Source organism: Tachyglossus aculeatus, chromosome 23 (genome assembly GCF_015852505.1).
Source record: "Tachyglossus aculeatus isolate mTacAcu1 chromosome 23, mTacAcu1.pri, whole genome shotgun sequence".
In the NCBI taxonomy this organism is placed as follows: Eukaryota; Metazoa; Chordata; class Mammalia; order Monotremata; family Tachyglossidae; genus Tachyglossus; species Tachyglossus aculeatus.
The window spans coordinates 3,521,846-3,538,637 of record NC_052088.1 but is presented as its reverse complement, the minus strand read 5'-3'; the positions used below and the strand labels follow the sequence as shown (position 1 = coordinate 3,538,637).

General features: G+C 44.5%; 1 protein-coding gene across 6 annotated transcripts in view; it reads left to right on the top strand.

Moving 5' to 3' along the window:
* The window catches only part of FUT8 (fucosyltransferase 8), a 392,751-nt gene that overhangs the window by 183,358 nt on the left and 192,601 nt on the right, over positions 1-16,792 (top strand). The gene's annotated exons all lie outside the window — the stretch shown is intronic.

Sequence of the window (16,792 nt, the reverse complement as noted above, 5' to 3'; positions counted from 1 at the left end):
GGGTGTGGGGGGAGTGAGTGATCATCTGCCACGTACGAAGAAGGAGGGTGTTCCAAGCTAGAGGCAGAATGTTGGCAAAAACCTCAAACCACCGTTTTTCCTGAAGAACCCCTCAGTATATAACCCTTCCACTACAGCCTCCCCTTGCCATGTCAACACTGTGCACTGTCACTCTAGACTGTAAGCTCCCTGTGGGCAGGAAACGTCTACAAAATCTGTTCTCTTGTACACTACCAAGCACCTAGTACAGTGCTCTGCACACAGGAAGTGCTTAATTAATACCACTTATTGCTCCTTAGCAGCAGCTGATGGTCCAGTGGGATGTGGAAGAGAAGAGATGGAGAGAAGGGTAAGCTAAGAGAAGATGAGATGGGGAAGGGAGGAAAAGGGGAAGAGATGAAGAAAAAGATTGAAGGAAGAAGAGAGGGCTGGGAGAGGGAGCTATTAATAATAATAATAATAATGATGATGGTAATTGTTAAGCGCTTACTACCTGTGAAGCACTGTTCTAAGCGCTGGGGTGGATACAAGGTAATGAGGTTGTCCCACATGGGGCTCACAGTCTTAATCCCCATTTTACAGTTGAGGTAACTGAGGCCCAAAGAAGTGAAGTGACTTGCCCAAAGTCACACAACTGACAAGCAGTGGAGTTGGGATTAAAACCCATGTCCTCTGACTCCCAAGCCCGGGCTCTTTCCACTGAGCCATGCCACTTAGCTGCTTCTATTAACAGGTAGCCCCTTTCCCCTGCTCCCACAGGAGCTCCGGCAGCTACAGTCAACCCTCTGCTGGATGAAGCAGTAGGCAATGAACCCCCAAAAGGCCACCGATTCAGTCCAGTGCCTTAGAGGGCCCTCGGGGGCCCCCGGGACCCAGACCCACCTTGCTGTGACCAGCGAATCCTCAGCCCTATTCATCCAGCAAGGGAATTTCCACCCTTCATGGTAGCCAGAGAGAGGAATGGCCACGCACCCACAATGCTCTTGTTAGCTCTGATGTTTTTCAGCCAACTCTTGCCCTTGCCCCGCAAATCTGAAAGCAGCTGAGCTTGGAGGAAAGACGTTAGGCTGGGAATTGTGTTCTGATATCTGCCCTGCTCAATCCATCACTGGTGTTTATTGAGCACTAACTGAGTGCAGACACTGAACCAAGGCCTTGGGAGAAGGGTCAATCCAATGTTCATTCATTCAGCCATATTTATTGAACGCTTATTGTGAGCAGAGCACTGTGCTCAGTGCTTGGGAGAGTTGGTACAATACAACAGAGTTGGTGTATATGTAAAAAATGTGCTGTGGGACTGAGGGCGGAGTGAATATCAAGTGCTTAAAGGATACAGATGCAAGTGCGGATGGAGAAGGGAGAATCTAATCTAATTTATCCTAGAAGATTATAAACTCCTGGAGAGCAGGGACCATGTCTTTTATTGCATGCTATTTCTATGGATGACTGATAAATAAGAAGTTATATTCAGATAATAATAATGATGATGATGATATTTCTTAAGCACTTACTATGTGCCAGGCACTGTACTAAGCGCTGGGGTAGATACTTAATAATTCATTCATTCATTCATTCATTCAATCGTATTTATTGAGTGCTTACTGTGTGCAGAGCACTGTACTAAGCGCTTGGGAAGTGCAATTTGGCCACATATAGAGACGGTCCCAACCCAACAGTGGGCTCACAGTCTAGAAGGGGGAGACAGACAACAAAACAAAACATATTAACAAAGTAAAATAAATAGAATAGTAAATATGTACAAGTAAAGTAAATAGAGTAATAAATCTGTACAAACATATATACAGGTGCTGTGGGGAGGGGAAGGAGGTAGGGCTGGGGGGATGGGGAGGGGGAGAGGAAGGAGGGGGCTCAGTCTGGGAAGGCCTCCTGGAGGAGGTGAGCTCTCAGTAAAGCTTTGAAGGGAGGAAGAGAGCTAGCTTGGCGGATGTGCGGAGGGAGGGCATTCCAGGCCAGGGGGAGGACGTGGGCCGGGGGTCGACTGCGGGACAGGTGAGAACAAGGCACTGTGAGGAGGTTAGCGGCAAAGGAGCGGGGGGTGCGGGATGGGCTGTAGAAGGAAAGAAGGGAGGTGAGGTAGGTAGTCCATGACCCATGTGGGGCTTACAATTTTAATCCTGATTTTAAAGATGAGGCAACTGAGGCACAGAGAAGTTAAGCGACTTTCCCAAGGTCACACAGCAGACAAGTGACAGAGCCGGGATTAAAACCCATGACCTTCAGACTCCCAGGCCTGTGCTCTATCCAGTACACCATGCTGCTTATATGGGGCTCTAATCCTGACTCTGCCACTTGTCAGCTGTGTGACTTTGGGAAAGTCACTTCTCTGTGCCTCATCTGTAAAATGGGGATTAAGACTGTGAGCCCCACATGGAACAACCTGATTACCTTGGTTCTACCCCAGTGCTTAGAACAGTGCATGGCACATAGTAAGCACTTAACAAATACCATCATTGTTATTATTAAATGGTAAGCTCACTGTAGACTGGGAACAGGTGTACTCTTCCAAGTGCTTAGTACAGTGCTCTGCACATAGTAAGCACTCAGTACCATTGAAGAAGAGAGCAAGTAGAGGAAATGCAGGCTTAGTTGAGGCAGGCTTCTCAGAGGAGATGTGATTTTAGTAAGGCTTTGAAGATTGGGAGAGTAGTAGGGCCTCATATATGAAGTGGGGAGGGCATTCCAGTCCAGAGGGATGATGCCTCCTGCCTTTTCCCACAGCCCCAGACTCTTCCTTACACCCCAGGTTCTCAAAGCTGCTGAACTGCATGACAGGATGCAACTCTTCCTACTAGCTCCCACCTCTGGTTTTAGCCTACCTCCTGTTCTCTCCTGGCCCACGGAGCCCAATCCGGGAGAATTCTCCCCCTCTCTGCAGTCTCACATTTCTTCCTGCCTTCAAGAAGTCTCTACTTGGATGTCCTAGTGACACCTCAAATTTTACATGTCCAAAACAGAATTCCTCATCTTCCCACTCAAACTCTGTCCTACCTGTGACTTTCCCATCACTGTAGACGATACTATCATCCTCCCTTTCTCACAAGCCCGTAACCTTGGCATTATCCTCAACCCAGCTTCTCTCATTCAGTCCACATATCCCAGCTGTCACCAGATCCCGTTGGTTCAACCTTCCCAACATCACTAAAATCTGCCCTTTCCTCTCCATCCAAACTGCTACTAGTTGTTCCAAGTTTTTATCCTCTTCTGCCTCGACTACTGCATCAGCCTCCTTGCTGACCTCCTGCCTCCTGTTTCTCCTAACTCAAGTCCATACTTCACATTGCTGCCTGGATTATTTAAAATAAAAGGTTCAGTCCAGGTTTCCCTACTCCTCCAGAATCTCCAGTGGTTACCCATCCACCTCTGCAGCAGACAGGATAATAATAATAATGGTAATGGTATTTGTTAAGTGATTACTGTGTGTCAGGCACTGTTCTAAGCAGTAGATACAAGGTAATCAGGTTGTCCCACTTGGGGCTCACAGTTTCTGTAAATGCTCAATAGATATTATTGAATGAGTGAATGAATGAATAAATGAATGAATGCTGCTAGGTTCATCTTCACAGCAAAGAGCTATGCAGGAAGCTGGGGAGGATGCAGCTGTTCTGTGGCTAGGCAGCCTCTCTCCATTTAGCTGCGCTGAAGGGGAGCTAAGATCAATCAATTAATCAATAATATTTATTTATTTATTTATTCCTGGGTACAGAGCACTGTACTAAGCGCTTGGGAGAGTACAATACAACAATAAACAGTTATATTCCCTGCCCATAACGAGCTTATAGTCTAGAGGGGTGGAGACTGATTTCAATACAAATAAATAAAATTACAGATATGTACATAAGCGTTGTGCGGCTGGGAGGGTGGAAGAGCAAAGGAAGCAAGTCGGCAATGCAGAAGGGAATGGGAGATGAGGAAAATTGGGGTTTAGTTTGGGAAGGCATCTTGGAGGATAGGGCTTTGAAGCGGGAGAGAGTAATTGTTGGATTTGAGAATGGAGGGTGTTCCAGGCCAGAGACAGGATGTGGGCTAGGGGCCAGGAGCAAGGGAGGTGAGATCGAGGCACGGTGAGAAGGTTAGCACTAGAGGAGCGAAGACTGTGGGCTGGGTTGTAAAAGGGGAAAAGTGAGGTGAGGTGGAGGGAACAAGGTGGTGGAGTGCTTTAAAGCCTATGGTGAGGAGTTTGTGTTTGATGCTGAGGTGGTTGGGCAACCACTGGAGTTTTTTGAGGAGGTGGGCGACATGTCTTGAACGTTTTTGTAGAAAAATGATCCGAGCAGCAGAGAGAAGTTGTGTAGTGGGCGAGACAGGAGGCTGGGAGTCAGCCATGAGGCTGATGCAATAATCCAGATGGGATAGGATGAGTTATTGTGTTAATGTGGTAGCAGTTCGGATGGAGAGGAAAGGGCGAATTTTAGCGATGTTGTGAAGGTGGGACCGACAGGATTTACTGAAGGATTGAAAATGTGTGTTTAATGCCAGAGAGGAGTCAAGGAGCCAAATCCACAGCTGAACACCTGTGCCCAGGACCCAAAACAGAACTCCTGCGCTTAGTACAGTGCTCTGCATACAGTCAGTGCTCAATAAATACCACTGATTGATTGATGGATTGAGTGCCATTCTTGTTCCAGAAGAGCCACAAGTGGCTTATGAGCCATAGCTTCCCAATCCCTGAGTTAACGTATTTCGGGGGGCTGGGGGTCCTGGGTGAGAGAGTGTGGATGGCTCAGCACCAGTGGATAAAAATGACTCGAGTGCTTAGCCTCCTGATTGTGAGATGCCTCATACTTATATTCAATCAACATCCTTGATGGGCTAATACCGTTGATGGTGCAGAGCATGGTTCATTGGGCCAATAGAGAACAGAATCATCTGCTGCTAAAAGGAATTTAAATTACATTGAGTAAATTTGCATAAGTGGCTAACTCATCCACAGCAGTTTCTACTTATAATGTTGAAACATTCTCAGCTATCAGGCCCTGATAGGAGAAGTTTTATGAATAGTAAGAAGTCACTCTTCAGGAGATGTAAAAGTTGTTTTTCTCTCTTTCTCATAACCTCTAAGTAACATTTCATTAATTTGAACAATAAAGTATCAAATTTGCCAAACCTCCTATCCCTGTGAGAATTCAAGCATCCACTGAAGCTAAAATGTGGAAGAAGAATCTTGTTAAACATTTCAAGCAGCATGGCCTAGTGGAGAGAGCACAGGCCTGGGAGTCAGAAGGTCATGGGTTCTAATCCTGGCTCTGTCACTTGTCTGCTTTGTGACCTTGAACAAGTCACTTCACATCACTGTGCCTCAGTTACTGTGAGCCAGTTGTAGGACAGGGATTGTGTCTAAACTGATTTGCTTGTATTCCCCCCACAGTGCTTAGTATAGTAGCTGTGGTCAGGGAATGTTTCTGTTTATTGTTATGGTGTACTCTCCCAAGTGCTTAGTACATTGCTTTGCACACAGTGAGTGCTCAATAAATACAATTGAATGAATAAATGAATGGCACACTTGACAAATGCCAAAATTATTATTATTATTATCATTTTCTCCAAGAAATTGGGAGGATAGTATTTCTCTGGGAAAATCACAGGTTCCAAATTTATGTCCTTGAGTTTATATTTAAGTAAATTCAAAGTTTTCTCCAAGTTATGTACCATATCTTCCATAGTATACAAGTCAAAAAACAGTGACTCCAGGCTGTGTCTACTACTCTGGACATGAGAAAGTCTTTTCCTATTGAGAATGATTTTACATACAACATGTTTCAGTGTGAGGAAATCCCAAGTGTCATGTCAGGATCAGCCCTGAGTGGTGTATCTCACCAACTGTTTCTGTTGAAAATTTGGGTGTTCTCTGTCAAATTGCCTAAATTCAGTTTATTTTAGTAATAACAGTTTTATATCTTTACATTTAGTTGTAAATAAAACCTAGTTTGGCAGCCTTTCATGTGATATTACTTACCAGACAATTGATGCATTAAATTAAAAGTAGCACGACTCTAATTGTTTTTGGTACTTTTCTGCTCTATCAAATGTTACTGTTTATTTCCTATACTGTTTTTGGCTACAAAATGTAATGTGTTCTGAATATAGTAAAACATTACTGTGATAGCTCTTAATGATAGATTGTTGGGTTTTTTTTCGCATTGTATTGCTTAACCCCGCTATGCTACAGTATATTTTCATATATATATATATATATTTATATATAGTTAAGGTCTTCTAACTAGTTTTAAAAATCAAGTACTAGGAATTGAAATACAGTAAGAAATATGTGAGAGATGATGGTGAATAACTCCTGTAATGGCAAGAGACAAGGAAAACCGGGACATGTTCTGTAAAGAGGAGGAACTTTGGAGTAATTCTCAATTTCAAGTGTGCGCCATTTGAGACAAGACAGTTGCGGAGCTCGGGATGGGTGTTCGATATAGCTTTTGGCTTTGGGAAGATTTATCATTTGAGAATTGCAGGTGTTAGAAGGAGTTATGCTGAGTTGGATGTATTCACTAATTGACAAGAAGGAGAAAGGTTTATATCAATCCCAATTTTGGTTTAGGGAAGACTGATAATTTGAGGAAGTGTTATGTTGAGTTGGAGTTGGTCAGTAATTGGCAACATGGAGAAACACCTGGCCAAGTCAGGGTTTTCATTCATTCATTCAATCATATTTATTGAATGCTTGCTGTGTGCAGAACACTGTATTTACAAAGTACAGTTCGGCAACAGATAGAGACAATCCCTACCCAAGGGGTGCAATCTTTAGGAGAGGCAGCTGTAAATTGGGGGCTGACTTGGCAGCTGGGCTGTTTGGAGGGCTCATTTTGGGCCTCTCTCCCATCCCCAGCGAAAGTGACACTCCAGGTCGGGCCTGGCCTCCGATGGCATATGGGTTCCTGCGAAGGCTGAATTGCTGTCTTTGTGTGGTTCCCTATTCTTCCCCCCTTACGTCCCTGCATAGGTCCTGCCCCACAGCTCCTTGTGTTTGCTTGTTCCCCATCCCTGCAGTCTGTCTCTGTCCGTTTGTCCTCTTTTCCAGCCCTTTATGCAGGTTGGTCTTCCTCCTTGGCACTTGGTTTTGTATTCTCACTCTCCCACCCCCGCAACTTTCAACCTCTGAACTGCTAAGAACCCACTCCCTAGGATATTCACCACCCTGGAAGCACCACTCAAGATCACCCTAAGCTTGAAGTGAAAAGTTGGCGTGAGAAACAGCATATGATTCATAAGTAGCAAAATGTTGAGAGGATGGCTTAAAAGATTTGCTCGTTTTAGATTTACATGCTCTTTATTGTTTTTTGTCCCTTGCTATTTCAGGAATCATTCACCATCATCTCTCACATCTTTATAGTATTTGAGAAGCAGCATGGTATAGTGGAAAGAGCACAGGCCTGGAAGTCAGAGGATCTGGGTTTTAATTCCGGCTCTGCCACTTTTCTGTTGTGTGACCTTGGACAAGTTTTACTTAACTTTTTGATGTCTCAGTTCGCTGTGTACAAAATAGGGATTTAATACCTGTTCCCTTTCCTACGTAGACAGTGAGCCCCTTGAGTGGCTTGATTATCTCATATCTACCCCAGTGCTTAGTAGAGTGCTCGGCACAGAGTAAGCACTTAAACAAATACCACAATTCTTACCATTATTATTCTTTACAGAAGAAAGGAGTTGGTGATTTTTGTGGGATCATTATCAGTGTCTACCTGGCTTTACGAAAAAATATTGTACATATTAGACATTCTTAGATTAGATAAGTTTCAATTTGAGTAGTGATATTGATTAAGAATTCCAGGAAGAAAGTCACTTTTGAAGGAAAAATTTTCCCAAATGAATCATTCCATCAAATTTATTGAGCATCTGCTGTGGGCAGGGCACCTTACTAGACTTGGGGAGATCACAATAGAGTTAGAAGTGGGAATTAGTCATTGGGCTGGATTAGTAAGGGAAGCTTTAGTATCTCCTTCTCTGGAGGGTTTCCAAAATCAATGAAAGCCTTATTCGGTGGGAACGGTTTAATGGTGGACCTGAATGAAGCCACGTTTGAATTGCCTGCATATCAATTCATTGATCAATTGTATTTACTGAGCACTTACTATATGCAGAGTACTATACTAAGCACTTGGGAGAGTATAATAGAACAGAGTTAGTAGACATATTCCATGTCCAAAATGAGCTTACAGTCCAGACGTTAACTCCAATAAATAATTTATAATATATTAAAGATGTGCCCAAAAGGGCTGTGGAGATGGGCGTGAGGCGATTATCAAATGTCCAAAGGTCACAGAGTGAAATGCATAGATGATGTAGAAAGGATAGCGAGCCAGGGATGAGAGAGCTTAATCAGGGAAGGTCTCTTGGAAGAGATGTGATCTTAGTAATGCTTTGAAGGTGGAAAGAGAGGTCGTCTGGCATATATGGAAGAGGAAAGAGTTCCAGACTTCAGGGAAGATGTGGGAACGGGGTTGGTGGTGAGATGGGAATAGGGCAGCATGTGTAAGTTCGTGTTAGTGGGGCAGATTATGTTTGTGGGCTGATGTGTAGTAGAATAATGAGGTGAGGTAGGATGGGGCAAGCTGATTGAGTGCTTTAAAGCCAAAGATATGAATTTGATATGGAGGTGGATGGGAAGCCATCGGAGGTTCTTGAGGAGTGGGGAGACATGGACTGAACGTTTCTGTTGATAAATGATCCATGAAGCAGAGTGAAATATGGAGTGGAGTGGGGAGAGACAGGAGCCTGGGAGGTCAGCAAGGAGGTAGATACAGTAGTCAAGGCGGGATAGGATCACGTTTGGATGGAGAGGAAAGGGCAGACTTTAGCAATGTTGTGAGGGTAGAACTGACAGGATTTGGTGACAGATTGAATATGTGAGTTGAAGCAGCGTGGTCTAGTGGATAGAGCTTGGGCCTGGGAATCAGAAGGACCTGCGTTCTAATTCGGGCTCTGCCACTTATCTGCTGTGTGACCTGGACCAGGCACTTAACTTCTCTGTGCCTCAGTTCCCTGATCTGTAAAATGGGGATTAAGATTGTGAGCCCTATGTGGGACAGGGAGTGTGTCCAACTTGATTAGCTTGTATAACAATAAAAATGATAATAATGCCATCATTATTTGTTAAGCAATAACTATTTGCCAGGCACAATATGAAGTACTGGGGTGGATACAAGCAAATCGAGTAGTTGGACACAGTTCCTGTGCCACGTGTAGCTCACAGTCTCAATCCCCATTTACAGGTGAGGTAACTGAGGCCCAGAGAAGTGTAGTGACTTGCCCAAGGTTACACAGCAGATAAGTGGTGGAGCCTGGATCAGAACCCATGACCTTCTGACAATCAGGGCCATGCTCTATCCACTAGGCCATGCTACCCCTGTGCTTATTGCAGTGCCTGGCTCATAGTAAGCGCTTAACAAATGCCATTTTTTTAAAAAAATAAATTCACATGTATTCATATTTATTTGTTGAGTGCTTACTGTAGGCAGAACATTGTATTAAGCACTTGAGAAAGTACAATACAACAATAAACAGGCACATTCCCTGCCCACAATCAGCTTACAGTCTAGAGAATGAGAGAGATGAGTCGAGGATCGAGTCAAGGATGAGTCAAGACCTCATCATCTCCTACCGCTGCACTGTCTCCACCCTCACCAACTCTGAAATCCCTCTCTCTGATCATAACCTTCTCACCTGCCTCCTCACTCACACTCCTTTCCCCTGTAAATCTATATTACTTCCTCATAGAGACCTCCGCTCTACTGACCCCATCCATCTTTCTGAGCACCTCACACCCCACCTCGCCTCCCTTTCCTCTCTACCCAATCTTGATGATCAGATTACTGCTCTCAACTCTACCCTCTCTTCTCAGCTTGACTCGCTCGCTCCCCTTTCCCTTCGCTGCTCTCGTACCACTAACCCACAGCCCTGGATCACTGCCACTGTCTGCCTCCTTTGTTCCTATGCTCGAGCTGCTGAACGCTGCTTGCGAAGTCTAAACACCGTGCCAACCTTGTTCACTTCAAGTTTATCCTTTCCTACCTTAACTCTGCCGTCTCCTGTGCCAGACAAAACTATTTCTCCTCCCTTATTGACACCCATGCCCATCATCCCTGTCAACTCTTCCATACTTAGTACAGTGCTCTGCACACAGTAAGCGCTCAATAAATACGATTAAATGAATGAATGAATTTAGAGAAGAGGCAAGAGATTTCATCCCGAGTTACGGCAGGTAACATAGGGAGAGTCAAAGAAGGTGGAGGAGGAGGGGGGATTGGAGAGGAGCAGGGAAGGATTTAAAGAGATAATGCCTGATTGTTTCAGTTTTGTTGATGAATCATGTAACCACGGCATTAGGGGAAAGAGATGGGGGTAATGGGGGGACAGGTAGTTTGAGAAGGGAGTTAAGTATCTGGAACAGCTGCAGGGGGCAGTGGGTATGGGAGTGAATTAGGAAGGAGAAATATTGTTGTCAGGCAGTGGAGAGGGCTGAACTGAAGCAGCTAAGAATGAATCTAAAGTGGACATGGTCATAGAGAGGAGTGGATTTCCTCCAACAGTGCTCCACAACTCGGGCACAGGAGCAGAGGAAGCAGACTTTGTAATTGATCCAGGGTTTTGGGTTAGTGGAATGAGACCGGTGGGCGGACGGGGAGCAAGGGGGTTCAGTTCAGTGGAGAGGGTGGTGTTTAGTGTGTTGATTTGTGTGTCAGGAGTAGGTAGTTTGGATATGGAGACCAAGTGAAGTAGGATGGCTGTGTAATACCGGAGGGAGTGAAAGGAATGGAGGTCCCTGTGGGGAAAGGGAAAGATTTTCAGGGGGTGGGTGTTTGGGAAAGACTACAAGTGAGGAGACTGTAGTCAGGTAGAGGTATTTGGAAATTGGTAACAGTAGAGATTGAACAGTTACTGGAGATTATAAAATCAGGTATGTGCCCAAGTTGGTGAGTGTGTGAGGTGGAGTGGAGCAGGTCAGTGGAGTAGAGGAGTGAGAGGAGGTGGACAGCGGAAGGATCATCAGGTACATCCATATGAATATTGAAGTCCCCAAGGATAGGTTTGGGGAATGTGAGAAGGAATGTGAGAAAGGGATCAAAATGGCCCAGAAAGTTGAAGGTGGGACCTGGGGGATGGAGATAATAATAATGATGATGGCATTTATTAAGCACTTACTATGTGCAAAGCACTGTTCTAAGCGCTGGGGAGGTTGCAAGGTGATCAGGTTATCCCACGGGGGGCTCACAGTCTTAATCCCCATTTTACAGATGAAGTAAGTGAGGCCCAGAGAAGTTAAGTGACTTTCCCAAAGTCACACAGCTGACAAGTGGTGGAGCTGGGATTTGAACCCATGATCTCAGACTCCAAAACCCGGGCTCTTTCCACTGAGCTATGCTGCTTCTCATGATTAGCTGTGACTAGCAGTTAGAGTGGGTGGTAAAGGTGGATAATATGGGCTTCAAAAGAAAGGAAAGAGAGGGATGGAGGAGGTGGGATAGTGCAAAAGCAGCGTTGAGGGGCCAGAAGGAAGCCGACTCCTCCCCCTTTCCCAGAGAGTCCGGGGGAGTGGGAGAAGATGAGGCTCCCTCCAGAGAGAGTGGCAGGGGAGACTGTGTCATCTGGAGAGAGCCAGATTTCAGTAATGGCCAAGAGGAGCAGCAATTGGGTCAGGAACAGGGCAGTAATGAAGGGGAGCTTCCCTATGTTAGAGTGGGGGTTCCTCAGGCCTCACTTGGCTCAGGCTGTTGGGGGGTGTGTGGGGTGGGGACGATGCAAGGGGCAGGAGTTTTGGATTGGAGGCCAGGAGACCTGAATTCTAATCCACGCTCTGCCACTGGACAAGTCACTTATCTCTCTGTACCTCAGTTTCCTCATCTGCAGAGTATAAAATGCCTTCCCTTGTCACTTAGACCTTGTGTGAATAGCGGTTGTTCTTGATCTGTTGCTCTTGAATCAGTGTGCTTATTTATGTGCTTGGCAAATAAGTAATGGATCAGTAAATGCCTAAATAGTAAAAATGGTCCAGATGTATTTTGCCATTGTTCTTGAACATATATGAAGAGTACCACGCCCATAAGTTCACATTAAAATATAGGGAAGTAGCATGGCCTAGCGGAGAAAGCAGATGCCTGGGAATCAGTTGACCTGGGTTCAAATCCCAGCTCTGCCACTTGCCTGCCGTGTGACCTTGAGCAAGTCACTTAATTTCCCTTCGTCTTGGTTTCCTCAACTGTACTAAGCACTTGGGAGAGTACAATTCAACAATAAAGAGACATGTTCCCTGCCCACAATGAGCTTACAGTCTAGAGGGTAGGGGGTTCCGTTCAGACTAGCCCTCTAGACAATATCTGTTTATTGTTGTATTATACTCTCCCAACAGCTTAGTACAGTGTTTTGCACACAGTAAGTGCTCAATAAATGCGATTGAACGAATGAATGAAAGGGGGGATTCAGTGCCTGTTCTCCCTCCTACTTAGGCTGTGAGCCCCATGTGGGATAGACTGAGAGCCCATTATTGGGTAGGGACCGTCTCTGTATGTTATCAACCTGTACTTCCCAAGCATTTAGTACAGTTCTCTGCACACAGTAAATGCTCAATAAATATGATTGAATGAATGACTATGAATAGGGACTGTGTCTGACCTGATTAACTTGTATCCCACCTCTTAGAACAGTGCTTGACTCATACATAGTAAGTGCTTAACAAATACCATAATTATAATGATAATAATAAATGCAAGATGTATGTATAAATATAAAATATACTTGAACAATATGTATTTCATTGCTCACCACTTGACATTTCCCTTCAGCAAATCTTAATACATTTGCTCTGACCCATATTTATACTACCTCTTTCTTTGGACATTAGCTCTTCTGAATAATTCTTATTATTCAAGTAATTAAGTACATAAAGGCACTCAAATTTGTCAGCTTTCAACTTTGACACCCAAGTAGGATGGGGACTGTTTTCATTGTTCGTATTGTCCCAAGGAGATGTCTAGATGGGGATATTGATTAAATTTTCTTTCTTGAGAATAATGTTGATCTTGGATCCATTGGCATAACTTTTCCATATGCTGTTAAGAAGAGAATTTAGAGTTTAGATATGCATTTTAATCCATTTCAGATTGCTTTGCTGACATGGTGTAAGGATTTCATCTTCAAATTATGTGTCAGCAAGTTAAAAAAAAGCCTACCCCAACGTATTTAGAGTAGCACTTTCCCACGGAAGCTGTCACCACAAGTTTTAAGCGCATTCTCTCTCACCCTGCTTCAGTGAGAAAGAGCACCTGCTCATTACCATCTGTTTCCAATTTTTAAATACATGCAGATGAGAAAGAAAAAGGAAGTGCACATAGATTTCACCGAACACCCAACAATCAGCTCCCATTTAGATAGGAGAGTAGATCAGCATAATATCTGTGCTCCAAGTTTTTATCACATTTCTAAGATTACTGCCCTCCAACAAGAGGAGCAATACAAAATACAGTGGTTTCTAGATCTTTCCAGTGAATTGAAGAGAGCAATTGCAACCCTAGAGAACGCAGCATGGAGGGCGGCAGCTTGGACCATAGTGGGGAAACCCCCTGTGCAGAGGATGAAGAGGATGGAATACTGGATGGCAAAAAGAGCTCGGGGAGCCACAGAAATGGAAGTTCAAAACAACAGTAGGACAGATGGGACAAGTAGGAATGGGGGCGGGGAGAGAACCAGGTCAGTGAAGAAAAATTCATAAATTGTAAAGCTTGCCTGGGTGGCAGGTGGGGCCAGTAGGTGGAGTGAAAAGTGTTCTGTGTCTCCACGGGAAGTTAAAGATGCTGCTCTGATTAGCACCTGCTCTGCCCTTCTGCTCTCCTATGTGCTTATTACAGAGAACAAAGAAATGTTTTGGATTCATTCGTGTTGTTTTCAAAGCAAGATTTGAATCTTTGAAGATTTGAATAGGGGGATGCAGAGGTTTCAGAGGCCATATGTATGTGAATGTATATCCACTTGAGTCTTTAAGGGCATATCTCTAGCTGGACTCCAGCCACTCCTTCAAGCTGGGCCAACTCCTGTCCACCATTTACTGAGGGTCCAGGTTTCTGGTGATTTGCCTATGTGACATAATGGTGGTGAGGTTAGAGGCAGATTATTGGTGCTATTTTCCAACCTCTCTTTGGACCAACACGATTTCCTCCAATCTTCCTGAATGGCCTTTGTACTAGTGAGAGAGAGAGAAAGGGAGAGGGAAAGGGAGAGAGAGAGAGAGAGACTGTGTGTGTGTGTGTGTGTGTGTGTGTGTGTGTGTGTGTGTGTGTGTGTGTGTGTGTTTGAGGGATTTCAATTCACGGCTTGAAGGCTGTACCTTATAAAGTTTCTTGAGTCAATGTTTCATTTAGGTTTTATAGGACAGCTTCTGGGTGGCTCTCTCTACCTAATTGCTTTTGGTTTTAAAGCCTGGCTGGTGTACACACATGGATTAGAGTGAGACAGTGGTGCTCCAGAGTGTGTGATGGACTAATTGACATTCATACCTGAATGTGAAACTTGTACTTCAATTTAAGGATTACTGAATCTCTAGCAAGTGGAGGAAGAAAACCTGATGGGTTTGAGGTTTAGTTTTGATTCTCATCTTAGGCCTGGGGCCCATGAAAACTGTGGTATCCAAGCATTTGATGAATCACTGGGCCTGGGCTTTTGAAATTATTAAGCACATTTGACTGCCCTGAAACATTCATCGGGATTTTGAGACTAGTTAGTTCACGGCTGCACGACTCTCTCGGTTAGAATTGAAGATGACATGTTTCCCGCTGCCATTGAGGTAAAGCAGGATTCCTTGGAGGAAGTGGTCCTGTTCGACTTATTCTCTGCAGCTTGGCTGGAGGATACAAGAGACGTATGCCAGGTGTTAAAATATAAAGGAATAATAATTGTGGTATTTGTTAAGTGCTTACTATGTGCCAGGCACTGTACTAACTGCTGGGGTGGATACAAGCAAATCATGTGGGACACAGTCCCTGTCCTACACGGGGCTCACAGTGTCAATCCCCATTTTACAAATGAAGTAACTGAGGCACAGAGAAGTGAAGTGACTTGCCCAACATCACGCAGCAGATGTGTGGCAGAGCCCGGATTAGAACCCACGCACTCTGACCCCCAGGCCCATACTATTTCTACTAGATCATGCTGCTTCCCATAGGCCTCTGCACCTCTTCCAGCTCCACAGGAACTGGGCATCATCCAAAATCCTATCAGTAGTCATTCAAGAAGTACAGTATTCGGTGACCCACAGCCTGGATGAAATGCAAATGATTTCAAACCATCTCACTGGATCCACTTGTCTGCTGAGTGACCTTGGGCAAGCCACTTAACTTCCCCGTGCCTCAGTTACCTCATCTGTAAAATGGATATTAAAACTGAGAGCCCCGCATGGGAAAAGCTGATTACCCTGTATCTACTTAACAAATACCATAATTATTATTATTATTGTTATTATTTAGGGCTGATGATAAGTCCCAAGAAATAGAGTTGGTCCCTCATATTGAAAGAAGAGACAACTGATGGTGAACATTCACTCACGAATGTGAATGGTTCAAAAGGCTATTGTAGGATCCACAGTCCTGTCCACATTTTGTGCACAAAATGTCTGACCCTTGTAGTGCTATGTTTAATGCTTGCATTCCCTGGTACAGATTCCTCTTTTGCCAACTCATGTCTCATTGCTTAGGAAACTTTTGCTCAATTAGGGTCACTCCCGTCTCAGTGGCGGTGCACCATACTGGCCAGTTTTCAGCTGGGATTCAGCATTCCTTGAGGCTTTGTTTCATCATGTACTTTGAGTGTTTCCCATGCCCTCCTTGCTTTTGTTTGCCCAATTTCAGCTCTCCATTCTGCAGCTATTATTTGGGTATCCCGTGCTCAGTCCTTGCTCTTTATTTGTTCCACCCAGCATCCTCCATTGAGACGAGTATAACTTAGGTGCCAGGAGACTGACATTCAAAAACTCCATGGTTCACACTCTTATCTTTCCCTTTGATATTGAAAAATGAGATGATGTGTCAGCCTGTATCAGGGAAGCCATTCACAGAGCTCGGTGCTGTCACTTAGGCAGTACGCTGACCTCCGATGCAACTAGAGATGAGTAAGTAGAAAACCAAATCAAGATGGCCAGCACATCCTTTGGGACGCTGTCACAGTGTGGCAGCTGAGTGTTACCAGGTTCCAGACCAACCTGGCGGTCCTCAGAGCTGTAGTACTGTCTAGCCTCCTCTGTCTGCGAGACCTGGAAGACTCCACACCGCCACACATCCATTGACTCTGTTGAGGCATTAAAGCATATCTAGTTGGTCATAAATAAATTACTTGGAACGGTCACATACATCTCTTCACAAGCTCTTCTTCTTGACTTTCTCATCCTGAATTGTACAGAAACCATGCTTTTCTAAGGTGTCTAGAGGCCTTCTTTTGGGCAAATCTATTGATTTTGATTCTTAGTCCTCGGTCTCTCAACTGCTTTTGACATTTTGGACCACTCATTTCTTCTAAAAACTCTGACCTTGATTTTACCAAAACAGTACTATCCTGGCTCTTTTTATTTAGTTTTCTGGAACTGCCTCTTGGTCCCCTTTGCTGAGTCCTCTTCCTCCCCTCGTCCCAAAAAGCTTAATTTTGGGTCCTCTGTTTTCTTGTTCTGCAGTCATTTTCCCAGGGAGTTCATTAGGTCAGTCAGTCAACCATTCATATTTATTGAGCTCTTACTGTGTGCAGAGCACTGAACAAAGCCATTGGGAGACTACGATATAACAGAATTGGT